The 27,156-nt window shown below is 36.7% G+C and overlaps 1 pseudogene; it reads left to right on the forward strand.

Annotated features, from left to right (window-relative positions):
- The first annotated feature begins 22,030 nt into the window (after positions 1-22,030).
- LOC100761296 lies at positions 22,031-22,377 on the forward strand (annotated as a pseudogene).
- Positions 22,378-27,156: the final 4,779 nt, after the last annotated feature.

The raw sequence follows: 27,156 nt of genomic DNA on the forward strand, positions 1-27,156 counted from the left end.
AAAATATGAATTTCAGGGCATTCTTTAAAGGAGAATCTTTAAAACATTTGGGAGGAAGCAATCAGTGGAATACTGTTTAGAAAATTGCAAGTTCTTCCCCTAAACTGCCAATCAAAAATAAAATATTAGCACTATTCTAATTTCTCCCTTTCAAAGGCATCTCTACTTCAAATTAATATGCTTTAAGTTTCTACCAACTTCACAGCACTCTTATATAAGAGAGACAAGTTAAAGTAAAATGAGTTATCCTTTTCAAAATCCCAATTGCTTTTGCTTCAAGTCAAGGTCTAGTTTATTGTGACCTGTTTCCCCTTTCCTACTGTTATTTGACTAGTTTCTGCTCCTTGTTATATTGCTATATTTCATTCTCAATTTGCCCCTTCTGTGACCTCTTCGTTGTCTCAAAACTGTGTGCATAGTACCCAACTCTATAGTCCATTCATACAGTGGTACTTCCACTGTGCAACCATTATTTACCTGTCAGTGTGCCTGACAGTCACTAGGAAAGATAAGGCTCTGAAGTCCTGCTATTTCAAAAACGTATCTGGAAGGCCACAGAAGATCATAGATAATCATGTTTTCGGTAGTTTTTCAGAGGACAGTATTTGGGAAAATTTGGAAAAACTGACTGTCAAGGCAACTGGTGAAAAGAGACAAAGGAAGCAATGGGTGTAGTTCACCTACTTGGAGACTTAGTGAATTGCTATGTCCTAGGCAATGACACAACAGAAGGCTCCAGAATGCCAAGAAAGAAGGAAGTGGTTCACATGCTAAGCTAGACAAAGGACTTCTGTGGCCAAACTGAATGTTCCTGGGATTTCTCACATGTTTTCAACATACAGTGTTTAGGATGTGTGCCACGGTCACCTGGAAGACATGATGTGAGCATGTTGGCTGTGGCTGTGTCAAGCTGCATCCCTTATGTGTATGCATTAAGAATCACTTTCATTATTTGAAAAATACTGCTTACAAAGAGGTATATCAAAAAGAAAGGCATTATGCACTCTAATTTTGACTGTCTATAGATATACAATTTAGAAAAATGTAACCTTCATTATTGCATTAATTTCTAATGAACATTACTCACCATTTCTATCAGATTTATGAAAGATAAAGCTATTACTAGTTAATGGTGATAGTTTAATATGTATGTTTAAGTGAAGGTATTCTTTTGCTTATTAATTTCTGTTTGTTAAAATTTATTTTTATTAGTTTTCAAATTATGTGTTTGTATAGAAAGGGCATATATATAAATAAGTGCAGGTCTTTCTATGGCTGCATTACCTCACCTAGGATGGTTTCTTGTAGTTCTATCCATTTTCCTGCAAATTTCAAGACTCCATTGTTTTTTGTTCCACAGAGTAGTACTCCATTGTGTAAATGTACCATATTTTCTATATCCATTCTTTGGTTGAGAGGCATCTAGGTTGCATTCAGGTACTGGATATTACTAATAATGCTGCTATGAATATAGTTGAACAGATATCATTGTCTGAATATGCATCCTTTGGGTATATGCCTAAGAGTGGAATTTCTGGATCTTGAGTGGTTCCCATTTTGTAGAAACCACTATAATGATTTCCAAAGTGGCAGTACAAGTTTGTGCTCCCACCAGCAATAGAGAAGCATTCCTCTTTCTCCACATCCTCTCCAGGATAAACCATCTTTGGTGTTTTTGATTTTAGCGATTCTGACAGGTGTAAGATGGTATCTCAGCATTGGTTAGATTTGCATTTGCCTGATGGCTCAGGATGTTGAGAAATTTCTTAAGTGTGTTTCAACCATTTTAGATTCCTCTGTTGAGAATTTTCTGATTAGTTCTATTCTCCACTTTTTAATAGAATTATTTGATATATTGGTGACTAGCTTCTTGAGTTCTTTATATATTTTGGAAATCAGCTCTCTGTCTGCTGTAGGGTTAGTGAAGATCTTTTTCCATTATGTAGGCTGATGTTGTGTCTTGTTGACAGTGTCTTTTGCCTTACAGAAGCTTCTCAGTTTCAGGAGGTTCCATTTATTCATTGTATAGCTCAGTGTCTGTGTTAATGGTATTATGTTTATGAAGTGGTCTCCTGTGCTAATTCCTTCAAGGGTACCTCCCAATTTCTCCTCTAAAAAGTTCAGGGTGGCTGGATTTATATTAAGGTCTTTGATCCATTTGGACTTAAGTTTTGTGCATGGCGATAGAGATGGGTCTATCTGCAATCTTCTATATGTCTGCATTCAGTTATGCCAGTACCATTTGTTGAAGATGCTTTCTTTTTTCCATTGTATAAATTTAGCTTCGTCAAAAACAGGTGTTCATAGGTGTATGGGTTAATATTAGGGTTTTCAATGTGATCCAATTGGTCTACCTGTCTGTTTCTGTGCCAATACCAAGCTGTTTCCATTACTATAGCTCTATATTACAGCTTGAAGTCAGGGATGGTGATGCCTCCAGATGTTCCTTTAAACAGGGTTGTTTTGGCTATCCTGGGTTTTTGGTTTTTCCATTTAAAATAGAGTTCCTTTCAAGGTCTGTGAAGAATTGTGCTGGGATTTTGATCAGGATTGTATTAAATCTGTAGATTGCTTTTGGTAAGATTGCCATTTTTACTATGTTGATCCTACCTATTCAAGAGCATGGGAGTTCTTTCCATTTTCTGGTATCTTCTTTAATTTCTTTCTTTAATGGCTCAAAGTTTTTGTCATGCAGTTCTTTCACCTGCTTGGTTAGAGTTACCCCAACATATTTTTTTGTTGTTTATGGCTATTGTAAAGGGTGATGTTTCTTTGGTTTCTCTCTCAGTGTATGTATTGTCTATATGTAGTATGGACAGTGAGGGTTTTTTTTTTTTTTTTGAGTTAATCATGTATCTTGCCCTTTGATGAAGGTGCATATCAACTGTAGTAGTTCCCTTGGAGAACTCTTCAGGTCAGTTATGTAAACTATCATATCATCTGCAAATAGTGAAAGTTTTACTTCTTCCTTTCCAATTTGTATACCCTTGATCTCCTTTTGCTGTCTTATTGGTCTAGCAAGTACCTCACCCATATTTGGATAATAGACATAGAGCAAAAGATTCCCAGACTAAAATCCACACCTCCAGAGAAGGTAGGAAACAAGAGGGAACCTAAAAGAGACATACAGGGAGTGAAAGGGAAAGGGAAAAGAGCCCCTGAACAAATTGGCATCATTGGGGAGGATGTGAGGATGAAGGGAAGGCAGAAGAGGAGGACAGAGAAGAACATCAGTGATCAGGAAGATTGAGTGTGGAGAGGAATAAAGAAGAGCAAGAAACACATCAATATAGAGAGCCACTAGAGGTTTCAAAAGAAAATTGGGACTACCGAATATAGTCCAGAGACCCACAAAGATGAACCCAACTAGGAATCTAAGAAATAGTGGAGAGGCTACCTTAAATGCCCTTCCCCCATATAGAGAATGGTGACTATCTTAAATGCCATCTTAGATCCTTTATCCAGTAGCTGACAGAAGCAGAAGCAGAGATCCATAGCTAAGCACTGAGCCAAACTCCTGGAACCCAGTTTCAGAGAGGGAGGAATGGCCAACAAAGGGGTCAAGACCATGCTGGAAAAACCCACCAAAACAGCTGACCTGATGAAGTAGAAACTCATGGACCAAAGTCTGACAGCTGGGGAACCAGCATAGGACTGAACCAGGCCCCTGAATGTGGGTGTCAGCTAAGAGCACTGGGCAGTCTATGGGGCCACTGGCAGTAGAACCAGGATATATCCCTAGTGCATGAATGGACTTCAGGAGCCTTTTTCCGATGGAGGGATACTCTTTTAGCCTAGATACACAGGGAAGGGCCTAGGCCCTGTCCCAAATATCTCAGCAGATTTTGATGATCCCTCATGGAAGGCCCCACCCTCACTGGGTAGTGAATGGAGAATGGGATGGGGGTCAGTGGGGGACATGGGAGGATGGGAGTGAGAGGGAACTGAGACTGATATGTAAAAATAAGTGCAGGTGCCTTGGGAGGCTAGATACATCAAAGTTCTTTGGAGCTTAGGTGATTTCTATGTGAAAAGGAATAAATTCAAGAGACTAGTGAAAATCAAGTATCTTTTAAATATACTATTCTGAAGTAACAGACCTCAGCACACAGTCACATAGCCAACTTCTCGTACGTTTGAAGCTCTCAAGGTTTTGTGATAAACAGGTGCTAGCTGCCAGCTAGGGGAGAGAGAGCACCTCCCACTTATCTCTAACTTTGGATATACTCTAAGCATGCCTCATACTGAAAATAGACCATAAAAATCTATCTCTTACATCTGCAAGACAAGTGCAAACTCTTTACCATTGAACCAGATGACCAGGCCCTATTAATTGTTTACTATTAAAATAAAGAAGAAATTGTATATTTGTCATTGAATCAGGTTGCATCAATTTATGATAGTTTACAATATCAGTCTTACACATTGGAAAACATCCCTTTATTGGCTTTTACTAAATTTATGATGTGTTTGTCCTCTTATTTATATGTCCTCGTGTGTGTGTGTGTGTGTGTGTGTGTGTGTATTATATCCTAATTTTGTATGACTGTATCACTTAAAGTAGTCAATTTTGAGTATTTCAATTGCTTAGCATTGCATCTGGGCTCAACCAAGAGCAATCAATCATGAAACTTTTTTTTGGGGGGGGTGTTGAGACAGGGTTTCTCTGTGTAGCTTTGGAGCTTATCCTGGCACTAGCTCTGGAGACCATTTTGGCCTCGAACTCACAGAGATCCACCTGCTTCTGCCTCCCGAGTGCTGGGATTAAAGGCGTGCACCACCAATGCCCAACGAGCAATCAATCCTGAAACTTGATTTTGAAATTCTCTAAGATGATTCTAAAGCACATCCAGAGTGGAGAAGCACTAGAGAAAATGTGGATTAGAACCTAGTAAAATCTATAATTTTATTACTTTCCATTTTTCCCTGGCTGCCAGGTAGCAAGCATTATAATAAACAGCTGTAGGGGAAAGGGCACTTGGGTACTTCATAGCCCTGGAAGGGGCCCTGTCAGCAAATACTTAAAAGAAAAGCCTAGGCCCTATCTCAAAGGATACAATAGACACTTGATGACACCCTATGGAAGGCCTCACCATCCAGGGGGAGCAGAAAGGATATGTGATAGATAGGGTTTTAGTTGGGGGGAGTGTTAGGGGAGGACTGGAGGGAGAAGGGAACTGGCATTGTCATGTAAAACAATCCTGTTTCTAATTCACAAAGAGAGAAAGGATATGTGATAGGTAGGGTTTTAATTGTGGGGGTGGTAGGGGAGGAAGGGAGGGAGAAGGGGACTGGGATTATCATGTAATTCAATCTTGTTTCTAATTCAAATAAAAAAATATAAAAAAATTGAACCATGAGTTCCAGGATTGTAACAATGCAGGCCAGGTAAGGACTGTCTTGTCACTCCTAATACTTGCACATCTCATACTCAGAGGTTTTCATGCCGGCTTCCAATGGGCATATCCAGAGACCTCACCTTTGGTAAGACAGTTTGCTTCAAGAAAAGGTTTTCTGTTTAGAACAGAACAAGGAAGGTGTTTCCTCAACCACAGATTCAGAAGCTAAATATTGGGTGGGCAGGAAAGGCAAAGAGTTCTGTGTTGAAAAATCATAAAATCTTGCCTCAGTTAGGCCAATTAATGAAGATAGGAAATTCTTTACTAATCTTGCTCTATGGGAAGATCCCCCTTATTATTTAACATTCTTTGCATTATTTCTGTATAACTACTTTATTTACAAATAAATCTAGAAATGGTTGGGTAGCAGAATACACAACTGGAATTTTCTTATATTGCACTACTGGACTTCAGGAACAGGCAATTTGAAAGCAAATCAGTCACAGATCTGATTTGTGAGCAGATCTATTTATAGCTTAAAGTGAATTTGGTTTATCCGCATGGTCAGAGCAGGTATGAAGAAAGACTAAATGTTAATTTTAACTGTAAAGTTTCAAAAGGTTTGAAATCCCTTGTCTCATGGATTGGTGAAATGGAAGAATATTAAGGCTACCATGTAGTGTTATTAACTAATTTTAATTTTCCAACAATTTTTGTCTTTTTATTGTAAATTTATGAAGCATAGCTTATTTAATTGAATATCCACTCTCAACTTTGAGATTTGCTTATCTCTGGATTTTATGTTAAGAATTCTTCTTTCTTCTTAAATTTGTAAGATTTTTCACTTCTGTCTTGAAAAAAAAAAGATGAGTAAACAACCTTTCAGGTGTTTTCTTAGGGACTGATTTATCATTTCAGTTCATCATTAATGTTTATTCCTGATAAACTTGCTTTCAGTGGAGTTGGTACTGCTGTTGGTTTTGCATAGTTTAATTTCTTTCCTCTGAAATTTTGCTAGAAGTTTTGCAGGACACTTTCGATCACAAGAACCTGTTTGTCAGTGGGGGTGCTTGCTGAGCTGGGCTTAATACATTGAGACAGGAAGCAGAGGCCAAGTTTTTGTCTGCAGGGTGTTAATTTACCTTCATCAATAGGTGATTACCTTTCTCTAGCAGCAGCAGCAGCAGAACCATAAGGCCCTAATCACTTTCTTTGCTGAAGTCAGCTTTAGGAGAAAACATTCACTTATGCCTAGAAACTACCTGATGCTTGCTTGCTTAGGTAAAAATGTTAAAATATTGTCATGCAAACTGATGTACTGTAAATTTTACTATCAGGACCTGTTTTGTTATAAAGTCATATGATTGGCATATATAAATACTATGCTGGGATAACATATGAAATTAATAATTAGGTGATCCTTTTTAACTATTAATAAATCCCTAAGGAAACCCTTAGAATGAAAATGTGCCTATAAAATTTTGCATTCTTACTTCAACTTTTGCTCAATTCTGTATTTACATTTTCTATAAACAAATAATTTTGTCCATGATGATCTTTAGTTTCTTAGTCATTCAAGGCCAGTGCATTCTGATAAGCAATGCTATGGTAACTATATTGCTCAGTATTAACACCTTGACAAATTTCTCCCTCTCATGGAAGAGGTACATAACACATCTTTCAGTTTTTGAAAAATATTAGAAAATGTCATTATATATATATATATATATATATATATATATATATATATAAACTCATTTTCTGTTTATTGAGGATATGGTTACAGCTGTGTGTTTAAGTGTGTATACTTAATGTGCTTGTGTATATGTGTGTATGTGTGTGCATGTACTCAATGTGTATGGGTTTATACATTGGTGCATCTAGGTGCGCATGTACTCAATGTGTATGTGTTTATGCATCTTGTGTGGGGTGTACTCATGCATAGGGAAGTCACAGGTTATTATGAATACTTACTTCTTCTCTCTGTTGTTCTCCTACTTGGCTTCTTGAGACAGTGTATCTTGCTAAACCCACTGCTCACAGATTGATTAAGCATTCTGGCTTATGAGCTCTAGGGTTTCTCTAGTCGCTGCTTTCCTGGTGGTTGGGTTACAGGAATATGTCAGCATTTCTGGATTTTCATGTGCATTCAAGGGATCTGAATTAGGGTCCTCATGCTTGCACAGTAGGTGTTTTTTTCTGCTGAGATATTCTCTTTAGCCCCAAAAAGCCGCATTTTGGGACACGGTAGGAAAATACCCCTGTACTAATTTTCAGCAGGCATCAGACTTTAGTCAAAGGGACAACTGTTAGTACTTCAGTCTTTAAAACTGAGTCAAGTCCTTTTAAAAACACATGAATATTCTTGATCTGTTGTGATTTCCTGTAGGGAAAACATATACATTCAATTTCAAGTCATTTTCTTTTGTATTTATTATTTAGAAAGAACCATTTAAGATGTCTTATTTTTACGAACAGAAAAGTAGACATTATGCATGCTGTGATGAAGACACAATTTATTATATATGGCATCTGCTGGTTACGGCAGTCAACAATTACTATTCACCAAAGTAAAAAGTGACAGTTTGGAAGTCAGGCATGACTCCTTATACCATGCACTACATCCGAAATTGTCTTTCTCCTCTTTGTATTCTAGAGATTAGAAGTCTAATACATTCATAGATATTGTGTTTCAACTTTAAATCCACACACAAAGCCTTTAATACATAGTTATATCCTGATGTTAATTACCAACAAATGTATTTTTATGATATTTAAAACCTAGTACATTACTAAAATAATATTTGTAATTCTGTTCAAAAATACTTATGTAGTGTCGGATGTAGTTGGTAAATGTTTATAATACCAGTGCTTGGGAGGTAAGAGCAGTAGGTTCAGAAGTTCAAGGACAGCTACATGAAGCTCTCTATAGTGTGTGTGTGTGTGTGTGTGTGTGTGTGTGTGTGTTTGTTTGTGTGTATGTGTGCTTATGTCAGTGTGCATGCATGTGCATTCATGTGTGTGTGTATGTTTGTGTGTGTGTGTAGCACTGCAAATAAAATGACTATAGACTGATACTGGAGTTCAAGCTTCAAACTCAAGATCAGAAAAGCAAAGCAGCCAACCATTACTTCTTACCTCTACCTTAGCTCAGACCAAAGGGGCTATCTCAAACTGCTCCCAACTAAACTACTCCTGATATTCTCTCACACTGTGATGCTCTCCTCAAAGTGGCTGGGGAATCCTGAGAATTCAATGCCTTTCTGTCCTCAATGTGGCTGAAGAATGAATATCAGCTGTGAGAACCTCCTCCTATCTTATATACCTCCCTAATTCTGGAATTAAAGGCATATGCTCTCAAGTGCTAAGATCATCTTTGTGTGAGCTATTTCTCTTTAGGAGTAGATAAAATTTGTGCAGTCAGTTTGGCCTTGAACTAATAGAAATCTGTCTGCCTCTTAATCCTGAGTCCTGAGATTAAAAGTGTGTATCACCACTGCCTGATCTCTATAGCTTTGCTTTCTGAATCCTCAGCAAATCTTTAAAAAGTCGTAAATAATATATCACAACAACTGAGTTGTTCCAGATGATGTAGACCAGGCTGATTTTTAATTCATAGAGATCTGCCTGCCTCTGCCTCATGAGTGCTGAGATTACAGGTACCTACTGCCTTGCCTGACATGGACTTATTTATTAAACAATTAATACAAGTATTTTTGGAAGCATTAATATAATTAAACCTCACAAGAAGCCATAAGATGATTTAAATACTTTATTTGCAATGAAGAAACCAATACTTAGAGTCAGTAAAACTACCTCTGCAATATTAGTTACATAAGCATTCAACGCATGATTTAAAACAAAATTACTTGACTTTTTAGTTGTGCAACTTGAATTGTCATATATAGCCCAGCTCTCTGCTGTCTATAAACCCAGAGAGCAAAAACAGCTTAATGCTTTCAAGAAGCATGTTGCAGGCTTGACTATTTAATCTTTGAAACATTGTTGCTTAAAGTCTCTAATTTGATAAGTTCTTTCATTCCATCCAGTCTTGTTTATTTGCATAATATTTTGGGCATAATTTTTGTTACATTGAATGAAGAGAAGAATTATATTAGGTATCATTTGTAGTCAAATATAATTTAAATTCTAGAACTTGGAAAAGCAGGGGTAGTATTGCCAATTGTTTCATAGTGACAACAGAATGTTGTTAGTGCTGACAGTAGTAGATTATGCCACCTCTTTACTGAGGCTTCCCTTTGTATGCTGTGACTATATGATCATTTCTGCAGTATTACTTGAATGATTCCTTGATGGTTTTGACCTGTGAGAAACCATGTTGTTGGTGATGATCTATACACTGTGTGATTAAAGTCACTGAACCAATGCAAATCTTCAATGGCTGTTAAGTGAAGAACACATTGCCCCAAGAATTTAGCTGTGAAGACTCAAAAAAAAAAAAAAAAAACCAACCAACAAACAAACAAACCCTGCTATCCCCTTGTAAAGCTTTCTTTTTTTGAAGTAAGGTAGTCAATAGAAAGCATAATATATGTACCATGTGATCATGTAGGCCATAAGGAATGATGAAAATTGGGAGGTGTGTTTGGACACTAGGGATGATACTGAGAAGAGTTCTTATTGCTTACGTTGGGTTTTCAGAAATAAAGGAAATAAGAGAAAACTGAAGTACAATGACTCCACAATATTTTATTAAGTGAAAACAATGAATGTAATCATTCAAAGAATTTAAGGTTTCTTTGTAATTACATTAAAATTACATTGACTACTCTTTTGAATAGTATCAATGAATGCAACAGAAACTGGAAAAAAGGTGACTAATTCATTATTTTTTATTTAGTGCATGTTTGTGCATGTAGTACATGAAAGTATGTGCTTGAATGTGTGGTCATATTTAGAGACTAGAGGCAAACTTGGGGTTCTCTGATCATTTCTCCACCTCACTTTATTTCATATTTTTGAGACATGATCTCTTCTGCACTTGAAACTCACCGTTTTGGCTACAGTGGCAGGCTGGCTAGCCCATTGCACTCAACATCGCAACTGCCTGACTTTGGCCTCCGGAGCTGGAGTTACAGAGGTTTATTGCCTTGGCTAGTATATAACATGGGTGGTGGACTTCTAAAGTCATATCCTCATAGTTTGCTAGCAGTAGCTTTCTCACTGCACTATCTCCTTAGCATCAAGCCATTACTTTTAGCTAAGAAATAAATATAAAAATCATTATAGTAATGTGGTCCAGAGTAAGGTGAAGAACTAGGAACTGTAGAAGATGGATACAGAATAGTCCTGTTTGTATTTGAAATAAATGTCTAAAAGGTGACTTGTTGGTTATTAAGTCACATATTAATATACACCTTAATACTGATTTGGATTTTAATTCTTAGTGTAAACTGTATGGGATCACAGGCTATTTCAGAAGTTCAGCATGAGTTTGAACAAAACTGTAGATTTGGTTGACACTTCTTTAGAGTGTTATGAAATGACAGTCCTGCCCACATGTGCCATACTTCCTTCCTTTCATAATCACTATTCATTGCTTCATTATGGTTACAAAAGCATGCCAATCCATTTAATAATCCATTGCCTCTATCAAAAGTTATGATGCTTTTACCAAAGAAATTCTTCTTGTCAAAAGTTGTTGATATCAGGAACCAGTTTATTCGGGAAAAAAAAAAAAACTACCCAAAATAAATAAAATACAAATTACTGTACACTGCAGTTTACCATGCTACACTGGAATGCCTAAATCTTCAGAGATTGCTGGGGCTTTTAAAATTGTATTAAGTCATGAAAAATTCATAGCTTTTGCATTTTTTAAATTGCTGGAATTATTGTCTCTGCAATTATGGTTTTTATTATGGTAAAAATCTGAGAATGTGTTAACTTACCAGGATAATCGTTTTCTGCCAAATCAACTCAAGAATTTATTCAGATACCATGTGAGCAATTTCCCACAGAGAGCAGAGAGATTTCTCTGTTACCTTCTTACATTTCCCCATCAATGTATTTGAAAAATGTATTAAAGTAAGATGTTTTTATTTCTTATAGGCAGGAGAAAAGACAATGAACAAGTTTTAAATAGTCATATAGCAACCACTTTAATGACAGTTATAGCCAACTTAAACCAATTACCTGTAATGTATTCTTCGTCCATGAATTCACTGAAGACCACAGAATAGCTTGGTATGTAGCAAAAGTTACAGATATTGCCCTGTCAACTTGAACACACTAAACTCTGGCCTTTTTGTGCAAGAAGGGAAGACTGATTGATGAAGGAGAACATGGAAACTTAGGGAATGAAAAAGAGGTGTAGAAAGACAGACTGAAGATAGCATGGAACCATCATCCCATTCACACACTGTTGTATTAACTTACATTGCTTTACTCTGTTTTTTTAATTGATTCAATACACATTCTTAGAGTATGCAAGCTATATTTTGAGTCCTTCTATATTGTAACATTTAGCAGAAAATGACTGACATTGTATTACTGTAACACAATATATTTGGTTTGCAACTAGGTGTGCTTGGTAGATTTTTATCAATTTGTCCCAAGCTACAGTCATCAGAATGGTAGTTCAATTAAGAAAATTGTTCCCTAACATCTGGTTGTAGACAAGACTCTATCTAGATCATTTTCTTAACTAGTGACTGATGTAAGAGGGCTCAGCTTAATGTGGGTGGGAACACCCCTACCTCTTGGGAATGTTGGAAACATGTTCTTAAAGTTACTTACTGCTATCTGGGGGTGATGGCATCTTTAGGGGATCCTGAAAAGAAAAATTTGGGTTAACTATCCAGCTGTATTATATTTATCCAGTCTCTGCATGATGAGAAAGGCTTGTCTTAAGTCCTGGCTAGAGGATTCTGTGTGTCTGGATCATCCCAGATGGCCACCTTGAAACTGATGTAAGCAATGTCTCTGAGACTGGATCATCTCTGCCAGCCACCTCAAAATTTTTCTGAGCAGTTTGTAGTCCAATGTCAATATGTAGTTGTTATTTTTCAGCTTAATGATGTTACCGTATTCCTGGTGAAACTGTCATGGAGTTCCTTATTTTGTTCGTTTTGTTGTTTTTCCATATGAGGTTTATCTGTCTAGAAAACCTTCATGGCTGTCCTGAAACTCACTGTGTAGACCAGCCTGGCCTCACACTCACTGAGATCAGCCTGCCTCTACCTCCATAGTAGTGGGATTAAAGGCATCCAGCACCTCTACCCAGGTTAGATTCAACCTTCTTTTTGGAGAATTCAGAGATCTCATTAGGTCAGTTTATTTCTGTTTTGGTAATTTTTTCTAGGTAGTTCTCCCTTCTTATTTGGATGCTTAATAGTCCAAAGGTCTTTAAATTCCTCAAGGTGGTTGTTTTTATTTTCCTGAAAAGTCAAAAACAAAACCCTTCCCCAGCCCTAACTTTGGGAGGTTCCTAATCTAATACTCATCAATTTTTATTTTTGGTTTCTCCTAAAATTTTTGATTTATCTTCTAAGGTTCTTTTATCATTCACAGCAGTATGCTTTCTTACAATATGTATTAGGCTTTTTAATTGCTCTGGGAAGTATTTTATTTGGTGACAAAAAAGGGCTGAACTGAATTTGTCATGAGGACTTTGGATAGGCCCCTCAAGGAATTTCCAGATTGACAACCTATTGTTAACCTGCATTTTGTCCAATGTCTGCCTTTGCTATGCCTTCTGCATAATCAAAAAGGGATTATATTTATAAAAAGAATTGTTTCTAGAAATGTCCTGTCTTCAGTCCCCTTTAAAGCAACATTGTTTGCTACAATGAAAACATTTGATGTTTTGATTTTTTTAAAGTTCTGTGAAATCACCTCTCCCATCCATATATATCACGATTCATCATGTTTATGAGCTCCAATGTTAACTGTATCTCAGATGTAATCCTCCAAATGTGGTGACCTTGTTTTCAAATGCCTAATTATCCTTTTGCCTTGGGCATTAGCATTTTTAAAATCCAATTCTGTCACAAGCATTCAAAGCTGGCAAGTCATAAGCCCTAAAGGTGATATTCATATAAACATTTCTTTCTAAAGTAGTATAATCTTTTCTCCTGGAATTTGAACTTGGGAGACTGTCATACCTCTTGCTTTTGTTCAATATTGTTAGTCTCTTCTTAGAACCAAGAAACCCATTGCAATTGTGGTGTAGGCTCTAGGAGAGCTTTAATTAAATCTATCTAATGTATAGGTATAACCCTATTGCAAATAAACCACATATTTAACATCTGCTTCACAAATGGTGAATGGCTGCCACATGAGACTACAGCTTTCTTGAATTTCCCTAAATCTAACATTGTTACAGATTTCCAAGTAGAAATTATAGAATCCCTTTCATTTGCCACTTCCTATAAGATCACTGGGTATATTAAGAACATTGAGTATTCCTTTTTGAACTAAAAATTCAATTTAAAATTTGATTCTCCATGAAATCACACTGTCTGGGTTTGAGTATCTCTATATTCTGTTTTAATAAGTTTTCCAAGTTTTGCATGTTAGCACTAATATAAACCAACATTTGTGGAGATAAATAAACCAAGAATTATCAAAAATAAGAAAAATTAGCAAAATGACAATTTGTCAATCCAAGTTAAGTTGCTCCAGTTTTATTGCTCCATTAATTGCTCCAGTTTTAAGGTATCCATTATGTAATCATACAGAGACCCAATTCTCTCTATTTCAACCAAATAGTGTGTTCCATTTTTTAGTGTATAAAAAACCTATCTTTTCAAGCTAATCTATTTGTTTAAGAATTTCAAAAACTCAAAAGATCCAGGATACCCAAAACAACCATGAAAAATAAAGGAAATTCCAGGGTCATCATAAACCCTGACTTCAAGCTCTATTATAGAGCTATAATCCTGAAAACAGTATTGGCACAAAAATAGACAGGTAGACCAATGGAATCAAATTAAAAACCCTGATACTAACCCACATACCTGTGAACACCTGATTTTTGACAAAGAAGCTAAAGTTATCCAATGAAAAAAAAAAGAAAGCATCTTCAACAAATGGTCATGGCATAACTGGATGCTGGCATGTAGACGCCTTCAGATAGATCCATTTCTATCACCAGGCACAATATTTAAGTCCAAATGGATCAAAGACCTCAACATAAATCCAGCCACACTGACCTCATAGAAGAGAATGTGGGAAGTACCCTTGAAGGAATTGCTACAGGAGACCCCTTCCTGAACATAAGGCCAGTAGCACAGACACTGAGATCTACAATTAATAAATGGGACCTCCTGAAACTGAGAAGCTATTGTAAGGCAAAGGACACAGTCAGCAAGACAAAACAGCAGCCCACAAACTGAGAGAAGATCTTCACCAACCCCACATCTGACAGAGGGCTGATTACCAAAATATACAATGAACTCAAGAAGCTAGATTATAAACACCAAATAATGCAATTAAAAAGTGGGATACAAAACTAAATAGACAATTCTCAACAGAGGAATATAGAATGGCTGAAATACACATAAGAAAGTGTTCAACATCCTTAGCCATCAGGGAAATGCAATTGAAAAAAAAAAAAACTGCGATACCATCTTACTCCTGTCTGGATTGCTAAAATCAATCAATCAATCAATCAATAAATAAATAAATAAATAAATAAATAAATAAATAAATAAAAAACACCAATGACAATTTATGCTGGAGAGGATATGAAGAAAGGGGAAGACTTCTCCTCTTCTTGTGGGAGTGTCACTTTTATAGCCACTTTGGAAATCAGTATAGTGATTCCTCAGGAAGATGAGAATCAGTCTAACACAAGATCCAGCAATTCTACTCTTAGGCATTTACGCAAAAGAAGCACATTCATACAACAAGGAAGTCTTATCAACTATGTCCATAGCAGCATTATTTGTTATAGCTAGCATACAGAAGCAACCTAGATGCCCCTCAACTGAAGAATGGATACTGAATATGTAGTACATTTACACAATAGAGTACTACTCAGGAGAAAAAAAATCAATGGAATCTTGAAATTTGCAGGCAAATGGATGGAACTAGAATAAATCATTCTGAGCGAGGTCACCCAGTCACAAAAAGACAACCATGGTATATACTCAGTCATATGTGGATTTTAGACATAGAGCAAATTATTACCAGCCTAGAATCCACATTGCCAGAGAAGATAGGAAACAAGGAGGAATCTAAGAGAGAAATACACGGTCCCCTGGAGAAGGGGAAAGGAACAAGATCGCCTGAGAAAATTGGAAGCCTGGGGGTAGGGTGAGGGAGCTAGGAGAATGAGAAGGGGAGAAAAGGAGGGGTGAGGAGAACATGAGGGAGTGGGAATGTTGTGTCAGGGGAAGAACAGAAGGCAAGATGAGAGATAGCATAATAGAGGGAGCCATTATAGGTTTAAAGAGAAATCGGTCACTAGGGAAATGTCTGGAGATCTACAAGGATGACACCAGCTAACAATCAAATCAACAGAGGAGAGGCTACCTTAAATGCCATTGCCCCCCATAATGTGATTTTGTCTAACTTATATGCCATCCTAGAGCCTTCATCCAGCAGCTGACAGAAGTAGAAGCAGACAACCACAGCTAAACCCTAGACTGAACTGGAATCCAGTTGCAGAGAAGGAGGACTGATGAGCAAAGCAATCAAGACCAGGCTGGGGAAACCCTCAGAAACAGATGACCAGAGCTATTGGTCCCCAGAGTGATAGCTGGGAGACCAGCATGTGACTGATCCAGACCACATGCAAGTGGGTGTCCGTAAGGAAGCTTCAGAAATCTATGCTGCCTATTGTAGTAGGTCAGTACTTATCTCTAGCACAGGAATGGACTTTGGGAACCCATTCCATGTAGAGGGATACTCCCTCAGCCTAGACTTACAGGCCAGGGACTAGGCCCTCTCCCAAAGGATATGACAGACTCTGAAGACACCCCCAGGGAAGTCCTCATCCTCCCCAGGGAGCACAAAAGTTATGGGATGTGTATCATGCTAGTGGGTGGCAGGGAAGTAGGGGAACTGTGATCAACATGTAAAACAATCTTGTTTCTAATTTAAATAAAAAAGTGGAAAAAACATTAAGGACCATTCTGTAGCATATAACAACATACATATTTATGTGTTTTGTCCATTGGATTTCATACTGAAAATTCTGTATCAAAGTAGAGGCTTTGTACACCACTGCAGTCAAAGCAAATGTCTGTTGACTGAAGAAATAAAGTAATAAATGAAAATTAAGGAATATTGTTATGATTTTCTTTGTAATATTACAAACAGAATCAGAAAATACTTTAGGTTTTAGATACTTTTAAATACAAAAGCTTTACATGTACAGTGTTAACAAAGAACTGTGTACATCCATGCAGGTACTGTGGCTATCCCAACAGTTAAAATTTGATCATAATAACTTCCATCGAATCTGAGGCTCATTTGAGTTAATCAGTTTTTAATTTCTCCTACCACAGAATAATTTTGTTGGAATTAAGAAAACCATTGTTAATAAAAACCATGTACTTAGTATTTCAACATTCTATTTTTACATTCATATCATCACTTCTATCAGAATTATTTCATGTAGTTATATATTAGAGTTTGTTCTTTTTTTCCTGTTTGCTTAGCTTTAATGTTCTGGATAGTATAAAATAGCTTATGAGTGTTGCTATTTGAGTTTTTGTTAGGCATATGTTTTCAATTCTGATGAGAAAACACAGGCAGAACTGATACATTTAAGGTTACGTGCACATCAGCTGGGAGTTGGTGGCACACACAAATAATCCCAGAACTCGGGAGGCAGAGGCAGGTGGATCTCTGTGAGTTCGAGGCCAGCCTGGTCTTCAGAGCAAGTTCCAGGATAGGCTCCAAAGCTACACAGAGAAACCCTGTCTCGAAAAACAAACAAACAAACAAACAAACAAACAAAAAGATTATGTGTACATCACATGGGATGGCTTGAAAGAAAATGTCCTCCGAATGTATTGCTACTGTTAGGTGTGGTCTTGTTGGAGGAAGTGTGTCACCGTGCAGGCAGGCTTTGAATTCTCTCATACTCTCAAGATAATGCCCAGTGGCTCAGTTCAATTCAATTTCTGTTGCCTGTAAAATGTAGGATTCTTGGGTGCTTCTGCTGCATCATATCTGTCTGCACACTCCCATGTCCCATCATGGTGATAATTGACTGACCCTGTCCGTAAATTGTCAGGAAGCCACAACAATGAAATGTTTTTCCTTTATAAGAGTTGGCATGGTCGTGGTGTCTCTTCACAGCAACAGAAGCATGAATACACAACATATAATAATTCATGCTACGTCAGGAATTGGTGGGACACGCCTTTAATCTCAGCATTTAGGAGGCAGAGGCAGGCAGATCTCTGTGGGTTCGCAGCTAGCCCTGTCTGCTAAGTGAGTTTCAGGACAGACTCCAAAGCAATACAAACTCTGTCTGAAAAAAAACAAAAAGAAAAGAAAAAAATAATCCATGCTACACACTTGCCCAAAGTGCCTTTCAAATTTTCATTTCTAAGTTGCAATATATAAAGTACAGGACCTTCACAAAAAATATAATCTTTTATGAATAAATGTAAAAAGTAGCATTGTCCAAATGTATTTTAAAGGAATATAAAATCTTGTTCATTTGTCCAGTGAGAATTCAAAACCCACTTTCATTTTCATTATGAAATTTGAAGTAACAGAGTTACTGTTTTAAAAACATATAATCAGATAAAGAATATAAACAATCTCTTATTCATAGTTTTAATAGTGTGTATTAGTTCACATTATATTCTTAGTGACTTTTATACTTAATAGTTTCCAATAGTTTTCTACTTACAATGGTTTGTGCATAATTGGATAAATGTATTGAACATCTGGAAGTTTTATGGTAAAGACTTGGGAAAGACAGCATTCTGAAACAGATTTAATATCCAATTTATTTGATTAGATAAAAATAATATATTAATTGCATTTTTATTTCCATGAAAATGACTAAAATCTTTAAAATAAAAAGACTTATTTTCCTGATCTGCTGCTGTGAACTTTTCTTATGTCTGTTCAATTAATAATTGTGTGTTCCAAAATTGGGAGAATAAACTGTACAGTTTAATTTTAAGCTCTGATTCAAGTAACTATTGTTCTGCTTACTTTTTTCTGATTATGCCCTTTGGGATTTTGAAATAATCTCTAAATGCTGTTGCTTTTTAGCCGCTAGCAGCACTTACATAAAATACTTTCTTTTCTTCTGAACTTTGAAAGTAAGTTATTTTAATTCTGAAGTAACACCACCAGTTTGAAGATAAAATAATCACATTATGTCTTCACCAATCTGTGTTCCCTTCCACAATCATATTTATATCTTCAAAAGGTCTAATCCAGTTCCAGCAACCAGGCAAAGACATATGTAAACACTTTGATTCCCAAAGGCAAATCCAAAGAGAACGGGATATTTACTAGACTTTAGACTGCCGTTGAAGACAAAATTAAAACCACAAATAGCAAATAGGAACAAACCAAGATAATAGATAAATTGACTTTATAATTAGATTTATGTGTTGGCTCATCAAAATTTTCCCTGACCTAACCTTAAATTTATGAAAGCCATCTTTACCTTGGTCGTGCTCATCTATTCTCAATGAGGCCAGCCTTCTCCACTGAAGTATCTTGACTGTCCTGACACATAAATCCTTACCTGACTATAACACAATAAATAGTAAAACAATTTTTTTTGCATTTCTTCTGCTAAAATTTTGCTCTGCTGTGTTCTTGTGCCATCTTCCTGAACTTGATGCTATGAAAACTTTGTGTGTTAGTGATTGAAAGAATGAGTCTATAGCCTCACATTACAATTGTAGTGAGCAGGATTGAGCAATGTATTTCTAAAATTGACAAGGAAAGTGCAATATTACCTTTGATGGACTTGTGATATTGGTTTTAACTTTGTTAACAAGTTTACCTTATCTTCAGGAATGTTTTTGTTTACAAAAGTGCTTCTGATGATCAATACATTTTACATCTTCTTGCAGTCAGCTGTAGAAAATGTCATGTTTTGATTGAAATTCACATTACTTAACATATTTTTTATTTTTGTTTTTAATTAATGTGGAATTTTTGTAGCTGTTTTATTGTACTCTACCTGTTTTCATATAAACATGGCGGTTCAATTTCTTGATTATTGGTTTTTTTAATTTATAAATCACAACCTTATTTAAGTTCATAGAATTTTTACTCAATTTAAAAAATATATCTCAGTGCACAGTTCCTCATAGGACATCACAGCACAAAAGAGACATTGACTACAATGTTTTGGTATCATAAATTTATTCTTTTCTATATTCTATTTTGCTTAGCTAAAATGAAAAATTTACTATTTTCTTTATTTTGCTAGCTTTGTGCCTTGTTTACTCTCTGTTTTCTGTTTTAGGTATAGTATATGATTTTTGACATTCCTTACTAAGTAATTAAACTTTTTCATGTGGCTGTATTTGGTTAAGTATACAGCCCAATTTTACATATATGTAATTTATGTTATTATTACATTACTGACATCTGTGTTAATTTCAAAGTAGTTGAAGCAATTACATCTGGATTATTGCACTTATTTTTTGAAATTATATAATGTTTTAAAATATAGTCGATGCTAGATAATTGTGTAATAACCTTTGCAGATTAGATGAAAGATATAAGATACATAATGTCTTTCAAATCCTTCAATTATTTATATTCTTTTTTCTTTCTTCACTAATGAGAGAAGGATAATGAAATCTGTAGCCATTATGATAAAACTGTGTATTTCACTAAGCAATGATTGTATATGCCTTTAATGCCAGCACTCGGGAGGTAGAAGAAGACAAATCTTTGTGAATTTCATGCCAACCTGGTCTACAAAGAGGTCCCAGTTCCAGGATAGCCAGAGCTATTACACAGAGAAATCCTGTCTCAAACACCCTCATCACCTCTCAAAAAAATGTATATTTCGCGTTCCCTTGCCCTACTTGGGGACACCTGACACAAAAGGTCTGCTCATGGGATCTGAACTCAGCTGGCAGGATCCAGTACACCCAGAGACTGCCAAGGCCCCAGTAACAGTCATGCCTCCATCCAGGAGAAGAGGACAGATATCAGAGTATTGGAACTGTTTGCATCTACCAGAAGGGAACCTTGGTCCCTTTAGCACCAGGAGAAGAAGAGACTCCTGCTACACCAACCAGAAGAAAGGATGGAAATATAGCAATATAAAACAGGGTTCAAAAACAGAAAAACAAATATGACACCACTGGGGACTAGGGACCATACCCCAGCAAGACCAGAACATCACAATGTAGATGAAATAGAAGAGAATGACCTTAAAAACATCTTCATGAAAATGATAGAGTGCCTCAAAGAGGATATGAGAAAATCCCTTAAAGAAATGGAAGAAAAAACACACCAAAAAATACAAGATATCAACAAATATTTCAAGGAAACAGTTCAAGACCTAAAAACTGAAATAGAGAAAATAAAGAAAACACAATCTGAGGGAATGCTGGAAATAGAAAAGCTGGATAAATGATCAGGAACTAAAGATGCAAGCATAACCAACAGAATACAAGAGATGGAAGAGAGAATCTCAAGAGTTGAAGATACACTAGGTGAAATAGACTCATCAACCAAAGAAAATCATAAGCCCAAAAAATCCCTAACCTAAAATATCCAGGAAATATGGGATACCTTGAAAAACCAAACCTAAGAATAACAGGTATACAAGAATGTGAGGAAATCCAACGCAAAGGTGCAGAGAATATATTCAACGAAATCATAGAAGAAAACTTTCTCAACCTAAAGAAACACATGCCAATGAGAGTACAAGAAGCCTACAGAACACCAAATAGACTGTACCAAAAAAAGGTCTCCTTGCCACATGATAATCAAAATACAAAACATACAAATAAAGAGAAAATATTAAGAGCAGCAAAGGAAAAAGATCAAGTAACATATAAAGGCAAACCAACAGAATTACACCTGATTTTTCCATGGAAACTCTGACAGCCAGAAGGTCCTGGATAGATATTCTACCTATGTTAAGTGACCATGGATGCCAACCTAATCTACTATACTTGGCAAAGATTTCAATCAATATAGATGAAGAAAACAAGATATTCCAGGACAAAACCAGATTCAAACAATGCATATCCACCAATCCAGGCCTACAGAAAGTTCTGGAAGGAAAACTACAACCTAAGGTAATTAACTACAACCAGAAAAATATAGGCAATAGATAATCCCACTTTACCAACAGCCAAAAGAATAAAAGGATAGAAACCCACACATAATTTCACCAACACCATCAAATCCAAAACAAACAAGAATGAACAATCAATGGTCATTAATATCCCTCAATATTAATGGTATTAACTCACCCATAAAATGACACAGGTTAGGCCCTTCTCCCACCTGCAGTCGCGAGAGTGGGTGACAGGGCCCCCTTCTCCATGAGCATCGTAACATGAAACGGTGAGTGGAGGCTAGCCCCTGCAGGTATAATAAAACCTTTCCCCCAAAAATTGAGCAGTCTTGTCAGCAGTTTCTTTACTGCATCTCCTGAAATAAAAAGGTGACGATCCCAGGATATTGGAGATGACAGGATTGGAGGACTACAGCTGAAGAAAGTATGCCTTTGTGCTGCTGTTCCTTTACCCCAACCACAGAAAATGATGAGGTCCCAGGATTCAGTTTCATTCACTGATGTAACTGTGGAATTCACCCAGGAAGAGTGGGAGCAACTGGTCCCTTCTCAAATGATTCTATACATGGATGTAATGCTGGAGAACTGCAACTTACTTTCAGTGGAAGTGTGGAGGGCCGATAACCAGGTGGAGAAGGATCCCAGAGACCCAGATGAGCAGGCAAGACCACTTATAACCCCCAAGAACCAACCACCAATTGAAGAAAGAGGCAGTCTTTTTGGAAAGACATTAAATCTGAACACAGATTTTGTTTCCTTAACACAAGTTCCCTATAAATGTGATTTATATGAAAAAACTTTGAAATATAATTCAGACTTAGTAGTAGAAGTTTGAAAGAAGGAAGGGTGATGAGTGCAATGGATTTGGGAAACCACTTCAGTATCTGAAGCAAGAGAAGCCCCATGATGGAGTAGAATACTCAGAATATAATAGGAATGGAAAGGTTCTCAGCCATAAAGAAGTCATCTTTAAACATCAGAAAATTAAGAACTTGGTTTAGCCTTTTGTCTGTAATTACTATGACAAGGCCTTCTCCTTCAAGTCGCTTCTCATTAGCCATAAGAGGATACACACAGGAGAAAAGCCCTATGAATGTAATGTGTGTAAGAAAACCTTTTCCCATAAGGTAAACCTCATCAAACATCAGAGAATTCATACTGAAGAGAAACCCTTTGAATGTCCTGGTGGAAAAGCATTTACCCACCAGTCAAACCTTATTGTGCACCAGAGAGCACATATGGAGAAGAAGCCATATGAATGCAGTGAATGTGGAAATACACTTGCTCAGAAGTTTGAACTCACTACACACCAGAGAATTCACACAGGAGAGCAGCCCTATGAGTGTAACGAATGTGCAAAAACCTTCCTTAAGAAATCAAACCTCATTATACATCAGAAAATTCACACAGGGGGAAAATGCTGAGTGCAGTGAATGTGGGAAATTGTTTATCTAGAACTCACAACTAATCATCCATATGAGAACTCATACTGGGGAAATCCCTAAAATGTACTGAATGCAGGAAGACTTTCAGCCAGAGATCAACTCTTAGATTACATCTGAGAATCCATACAGGAGAAAAACCCTGTGTGTGCTGAATGTGGGAAAGCCTTCAGCAGAAAGTGTCTATCAGAGGGTTCACACAGGATAGGTCCTGAGGCTACAGTCAGATTGTACCATGGAAAACCATCAAACCAGAATTCTTCCAGTGAGGGAGAAACCTTCATGAAGATACTGAAGGAACGTGGGAAATCACATTGAGATGCAAGTTAACTCAAAAACTTAAGAAAAAAAGATGTCATAAAAATATTAAACTGAAAGTTAGTATCCATATGTATGTATTTCAGTACACATATCCCCAGATCCAATTGTAAATAGACAAACCCAGGTGTATTTCCATGAGCTTTTATGGCTTTTTGTGCTGATGGGATTCAAGTCTAGGGAGTTGGCTGTGCTAGGCAATTTTTTTTTTACCACTGATCTACATCCCCAGTCCACAGTGGCCTTTTAAAAATCTTGAATCAACTGAATATTCTAGGAGGAGAAATAAAGTTTATATAAACACTACCTTAGGAATTTGTATTTAAGGATATGCCACGAAACATAAATTGTTTTAAATCTGTTTATGTAAGTTTGAAGGCTACTGGAAATGTGAAATTCTCATCTATGAAATTGCATCACAGCAAACATAAGGTTTCCCCTACTCAATATCACGCATGTATTTCATTACCTTTCCAATGCAGTTTGTATCCAAAGGAAAATGTGATGGACTTAAAGGAATAGCATGTAGCCTCGCCTCTGCAGCCAGGTCATACAACTTGGTGTGGCCATTGTTAATGAGCTGCCTGGTCACTAAAGAAAAATAGTTTTAGCCTGCTTCTGGGTTTGAAGATTTTCTAAGGCAATATATATATATATTATATATATAATATATATATATATATATATATTATATGTGAGATAATTGAGACCTAGGGAGAGAAAGGCAGGTGTTGACTTCATTTCCATTACAGAAGAGAGTTGTGCTGTGCAGGGAATGGCCTCTTCTATCATGCTCTTGTTCTTTTTCCCCAAGGCATTTACATACAAGTGTGTGTCCTCCAAAATACTATGTACTCCAGAAAATTATTTTTGTATATTTCTGTCTTTCTCTTAATGCTTTATGAATTGTCCTACCAAAAACATGGGTAGGGTGCCTGTGTAGCTCCAAATGTTATATTTCAGAGACTTTGAAGAAAATGATCTGTTAAGATCTATCTTTCATTGCTTTGTATAGCTTCTGTGTGCATAATCTACTTTAGAAATTGTTTTTGCTGTGTTCCTCAAAGGAAGTTTTTCTGCTTTCTCCCCACGTAACACTGCCCTTTGGAAGCAGACTTAGCTTTGTCTATCACTTTGCCTTGTGGTGTTAACAAGCACCACCAGTATCAACCGTATTTACTTTTCTATTGCAGTGAGCAAACACCATGACCAAGGAAACTTGTAAAAGAAAGCATTTCATTTGAGGCTCACAGTTACAAAGGGTTAGAGTCCAACGACCCTCATGACATGAGGGAACACGGCAGCAGGCAGCCATAATGGAGCAGTAGCTTAGAGCTCACATCTTGAGACACAAGCACGGAAGAGCAAGCTTTTGAAACCTCAAAGCCCACCTCCAGTGACACACTTCATCTTTACCAAATACTGTCAACTGGAGACCAACATTCAAACCTGTGAACCTATAAGGGCCATTCCCATTCAAACCACAATAAATTACATTTCAGTGGTCTCCATATGTCAGTGGCTATCATATACAATTTAGGATTTTTTGCCAGGTATGGTGCTACACGCCTTTAATCCCAAAATTAGGGAGGCAGAGGCCGGTAGATCTGAGTTGGAGACTAGCCTTGTCTACATAGTGAGACCCTGTCAGAAAACAAACTTTATATAACTGAAAGATGATCATTTGAAGCTTGGTTCTAAATCACAAGTTCAGTTTTTTCATTATGCATTAAAATTAAACATGGAACCCATAGAAAAATAGAAAGAATAAATGTAACAAAGAGTTGGTTTTTGAGACGATCAACAAGATAGACAAACCTTTATCCAAACTTACCAAATGGTAGAGAGTGAACATGCAAATTAATAAAATCAGGAATGAAAAGTGGGACATAACAACAGACTCAGAGGAAATCCAGAGAAACATCAGATCATACTTCAAAAACCTGTATTCATCAAATTTTGAAGATCTAAAGAAAAAGACAATTTTCTGGACAGATTTCGCTTACCAAAATTAAATCAAGAATAGATAAGCAACTTAAATATACCTATAACCTCTAATGAAATAGGAGCAGTCATCAAAAGTCTCCCAACCAAAAAAAAAAAAAAAGGCCTGGACCAGATGGCTTCAGTGCAGAATTCTGCCAGAAATTCAAGGAATGGCTAACATCAATTCTCCTTATAGTATTCCACACAATAGAAGCAGAATGCTCATTTCCAAATTCTTTTTATGAGGCTTCAATAACCTTGAAAACCAAGCCACACAAAGGCACAACTAAGAAAGAGTACTACTGACCAATATCCCTCATGAACATTGATGCAAAAATACTCAACAAAATACTGGCAAATCGAATCCAAGAAGATAGCAGAGAAATCATCCACCATGATAAAAATAGGCTTCATCCCAGCAATGCAAGGATGGTTCAACACATGAAAATCAATCAATGTAATCCACCATATAAACAGACAGAAAAAAAAACCACATGATCATCTCACTAGATGCTGAAAAAGCCTTTGACAAAACCACACCCCTTCATGATAAAGGTCCTGGGGAAATCAGGGATAACAAAATAAAAACCATATACACCAAGCTGACAGCCAATATCAAATTAAATGGAGAGAACCTCAATGCAATTTCTCTAAAATTGGGGACAAGAAAAGGCTGTCCACTCTCTCCTCTTCAAAATTGTCCTTGAAGTTCTAGCTAGAGCAATAAGACAACAAAAGGAAATCAAGGGAATACAAATCAGGAAGGAAGAAGTCAAACTCTTACTATTTGCAGATGATATGATAGTCTACATAAGTGAACCAAAAAACTCTACCAGGGAACTCCTACAGCTGATAAACACCTTCAGCAACGTAATAGGATACAAGATTAACTCAAAAAAATCTGTAGCCCTATTATATACAGATGATACATTCATGGAGAAAGAAATAAGAGAAACATCACCCTTACAATTGCCACAAACAACATAAAATACCTTGGGAGAATGCTAACCAAAAAGTGAAAAACCTAAACTGTAATAATTTTGAGTCTCTAAAGAAAGAAATTAAAGAAGATACTAGAAAATGAAAGGATCTCCCATGTTCTCAGATAGTTAGGATCAACATAGTGAAAATGGCAATCTTCCCAAAAGCAATCTACAAATTCAATGGAATCCCCAACAAAATCCCAACACAATACTTCACATACCTTGAGAGAACAATTCTCAACTTTATGTGAAAAAACAAAAGACCCAGGATAGCCCAAACAGCCCTGTACAATAAATGAACTTCTGGAGGCCTCACCATCCCTGACTTCAAGCTCTAACAGAGCTATAGTCCTGAAAACAGCTCGGGGTTGGCACAAAAAATAGACAGGTAGACCAATGAAATAGAGATGAAAACCATAATGTTAACCCACATACCTTCCAACACTTGGTTTTTGACAAAGAAGCTAAATTTATATGATGTAATAAAGCATCTTCAACAAATGGTACTGGCATAACTGGATGCTGGAGTGTAGAAGACTGCCTATCCATGTCTATCACCAAGCACAAAACTTAAGTCAAAATAGATCAAAGACCTCAACATAAATCCAGCCACAGTAAACCTATTAGAAGACAAAGTGGGAAAATTTGAATTAATTTTCAGGACATTACAACAGTAGCATGGACACTGAGATCAACAATCGATAAATGGACCTCCTGAAACTGAGAAGCTTCTGGAAGGCTAAGGACACAGTCAGTAAGACAAAACAGCATCCCACAGACTGGGAAAAGATAGTCACCAACCCTACATCTGACAGAGGGATGATATCCAAAATATACAAAGAACTCAAGAAACAAATCTCCAA

This window comes from Cricetulus griseus, chromosome 5 (assembly GCF_003668045.3).
Source record: "Cricetulus griseus strain 17A/GY chromosome 5, alternate assembly CriGri-PICRH-1.0, whole genome shotgun sequence".
In the NCBI taxonomy this organism is placed as follows: domain Eukaryota; kingdom Metazoa; phylum Chordata; class Mammalia; order Rodentia; family Cricetidae; genus Cricetulus; species Cricetulus griseus.